A 3,913-nucleotide genomic window follows, 5' to 3' on the forward strand; every position below is an offset into this window, starting at 1 on the left:
ACTGTGTTTACCCGGCGTGTCGGTTAAAGAAACTAAACATTTCTCTCTTCCGGGATGCTGTCGATGCCGCTACGCCGCGCAGCCAATGACGTGCGAGGAAAACTTTCTGACAACCAATAGAAACGCAGAGAAGGCGGGGCCTGAAAACCCATCTCTTAAGTTTCAGTTTTTCGATTTATTTTTTGCTTTACGTGACAGTTTTAACGTTTTTATTGATGTTGTGTTTTTTTTTCTTCTTCGTATATTTAAAATTATTAATTACCTATCATTTTACTTTATATTGTATTGCTTTATTTGATTGCTGCCCTTGTATTGTACAATATTATCTGTAAACGATGAAGTATTTCTGGAACATTTTACGTTATTATAATTCTATTCTAATTTTAAGTTGCCTTAAAAAAAAAAAAAAACTTCCTTTTTATTGTCATTACAACACATGTTGGTACATGGGAAGGAACGAAATTGGTTTATTGGAATAACTCATTCCGCCCCTGACTAGCTGTGAGTCACCAGGTGTTATAAAGCAGATCATTCCCATAAAACTGGGGTGTCAAACATATGGCCCGGGGCCCAAAAACAGTCCGCCAGAGGGTCCAATATGGCCCGTGGGATGAATTGGTACCTATTTCTAATTTGTCCACTAGGGGTCGCGCTGTTTTACTAAAAGTTGTGGACATAACACTGTAACCCAGAACTAAACAGCAAGACGGTAGCAATGTGCTCAAGTTTTTCATAATTTTTTCGTAAAAGAATAATTCATTAAATGTAAACATTTTCATAATGTACTTCTTTGTGCTAAACTAAGGGCAAAGATGTTATTTATGTTATCTGGGACAACCCCTTTTGAGATCAAATCAGGCGGTATGTGATGTGGCCCCTGAACTAAAATTAGTTTGACACCCCGTCAATAAAATAAATCAACCATAATTTAATATTGCAAAATAGCCGACAAAACAATACTGCTTAAGAAGACTTTAGTGCCTGCCAAGAGTTTTCATCCCTGAGTGTTCCTCATGTCGCTGCGAGTTGTGTTAGTATTGATCTTATAGGCAACCACAATTTGAAAAAGACCCTCTTGTGTGCAGGCCTCCAGCGTGGCATCCATAAATTCCACTTTAACACACAGTCTAATACGCCCTTGTTAAACTTAAAGTGGACACCACTTCTACATAAATACTCCAAGTAGTCAATAGGGACAGCTGGCGTCGCGGTAAAACGGAAGCAGAGGTGGAGCTGGATTCTGACACGGGGTTGGGCTTTCAAAGCAGCCGCTTGTACGCTGCTTATTCAACTTACTTACACAAATCAATAACAGTTTGTTTTCGGGAAATTCAAGCGTCCCTGCTGCAACCCCTCCGCTTTGCTGTACAACGTGGTCAATACCGCGGCTGGCTAATGAACACCGGCTGCAGGAATGAAATGCTTCTCTGGAATAAAAAAAATAAAAAACAGAGATGGTGGACACGAACTCACACGTTTCTCTCCACTCGTTGCTCTCAATCAAATGTGTTTTATTCCAATGAAAGGGAAAAAAAAAAGCTGAAATGCCTACTCTCGTTGTTCCCGTTGGCTTGCACCTGCAGCGAGCCCATCGATCTGCCGACACCCTTAGGGCCTAATTTAAGTCTCAAGGATTCAGCTATGAAAGGAGGAAAATAAAACATGACGGGCTGAACATCAGGTAGTCATAGGGAACGCCGGGGGAAACTGGGTCCGCTTTGGATTGAAGATCAGCTCTAAGTCATGTGTGCTGTTTGTCTGAAGATCAATGGAACAACACTTATAATGAATGTGGCCTAATTAGTGCACTATAGAGCCCGTGGTGTCTCTGAATACCTACTATTATATCAAATGGGCCAAGGAAGGCTTTTAATTGCGTAGCCGTTCCCAGACAGCTTTTTTGTGTATGACCAATCCGGTGAAGTTTTTCATTTTGTTGTCCTTAAGGACACATTTGAACCTGTGCCCCATTTGTTTCCCTTGTGAACCTTTTTTTCTAATTGATAATGGTCCTATCTGCAAAGTAAACTCAAAGGTAATAGACGGCGAAGACCAAACTCTCAGTTCAGGGACACCCTACGTTCTGCATTCCACATTGGAGTGGTGAAATCCAGCAGAACTGGAGCTCGCTGCATAGTCTGGATTGTTACCTCATTGACACCCATGCATGTGGAGACATCATACAGTTAAAAGTCACAGACTCTTTGCTTCAGACTTTGTTTTTTCTTGCAAGTCTACCATCACAAAATCACCAGCACAACCCCGTTCAAGGAAAAGGTCTTGAGTTTGTTTTAAAACAAACACTCAGATGCTCGTGTGATGCCGCTGGCCGATCGGCCTCTTTTTCCATATCAACCAGCGGAGAGACGCAAACCAGACCGGGGCAAAACATTGATTTTGGATTGTCTAATATGACCAAAAGTCCTGCCAGAAGTCTTGCATGTTTGGAGCAGAGGACACAGATTCCTTTGGAGCCAAGGTATGAGCTACTCTCTCCTCGCTACATTAACTTTGACGGCCCTATTGTGTGATTCGTTTTTATTTGCATGGTGCACAGGTGAACAGGAGAATACAAGGGAGAGAAAAGCCTTTATGAATCTCTCTTTTGTTTATTTCAGATCAATATTCAGTACTAAAAGATTGGTAAACTAGATCGGGACGTCCCTACTGGAGATGTTGGCCGGAAGTGCTAAATAGGAATAGGAATAGGAACTCTTAGCTGAGTTTAGAGTTGTTGCAACATTTTTCAAAAACGATTCCTTTCACTGGTTCTTTACAGAAAGAGGCTGTTGAGTTCATTGGAACCAGCAGAGGTTAAATGACTCAATAAAGTCTTTGTCCTTCTCCGGTAGGACACCTCTGAACAACCTCACACCCAATCGATCCAAAAGCCACCGATGTTAACTTCGTTGGTGCTGTAAGCGCTCTCTGAGGCCAGGGTTCTGACCCTCGCCTCTCTCCGTCTCCCTGCCATTTCCTCTCCGTTGTCCTCTCTCTTTTCACTTCCCCTCCACCTCTGTCGCTCTCTCCTCTCTCTTTCCACTCTGCCACTCCTCACCCGGGGTAATTGCTCTGAGGGCGACGCCGACTGCCCGCCCGTCCGCAGTCTGGGGCTCGGCGACACCAATCTCGGCGAGGGCGTGACACCATTTTGTGTAACTGGCCCTCGTGATGGAGATGGCATAATTGGCCTAATTAGGAAAGGGGGAAGGGGGGGGGCGTGGATCAGGACGGCCACGTCTCTGACCCACCCCAGCCTGAGTCCATATGGTGGGAGGCTGATAATGACTCAGTTAATGTGCTGTGTCCATCAGTAAGAGATACTCAATATGGACGTTGTGCCAAAGAGATGGAGGAGGTTTTACTCTCTTCGCCCTCTTTTCTACTTCCTCTCTTTCTCTCATTCATGCACACATAAATTTTACATTTTGGCTCCGGCACAAAATTGGACACAGAATTTCACTTCTGCATTTATGCACTTAATTGCCTACAGTAGTCGTACCTGTCAGCACATCAGTGGGCGTTGGAGTTTGTCAGTAATTATGGGCATCTTGCCCCGTATCATAAACGACATTTTCAAACTGTTTCATTTTATGAATCATTTGTTCCCGGCCTTGTCTCTCAGCTCCCATCATGCAGCTGTGTCACTATTTCATGTTGTGACTTTGTTCCCTTTATGAATATGAGATGTATTGCCAGTTCAAATGAAAGTAATACAAATCTAATGGCCGGTAATGAGATGCTGTTTCGCCATCATTGGGCGTAGGCTGTGTCTATTCCAGTGTGTGTATGCGTGTGTGTGTGTGTGTGCATCCTCGGCGCTGTGTATGATTTGATGCTAATAAAACCATACTTTCTGCTCCAGGGAGCAAGCACTGACCAGGATTCAGATTAGGCCTTAATGGCTTCCAGG

The sequence above is a fragment of the Chelon labrosus genome, assembly GCF_963514085.1.
Source record: "Chelon labrosus genome assembly, chromosome: 15".
NCBI lineage: Eukaryota > Metazoa > Chordata > Actinopteri > Mugiliformes > Mugilidae > Chelon > Chelon labrosus.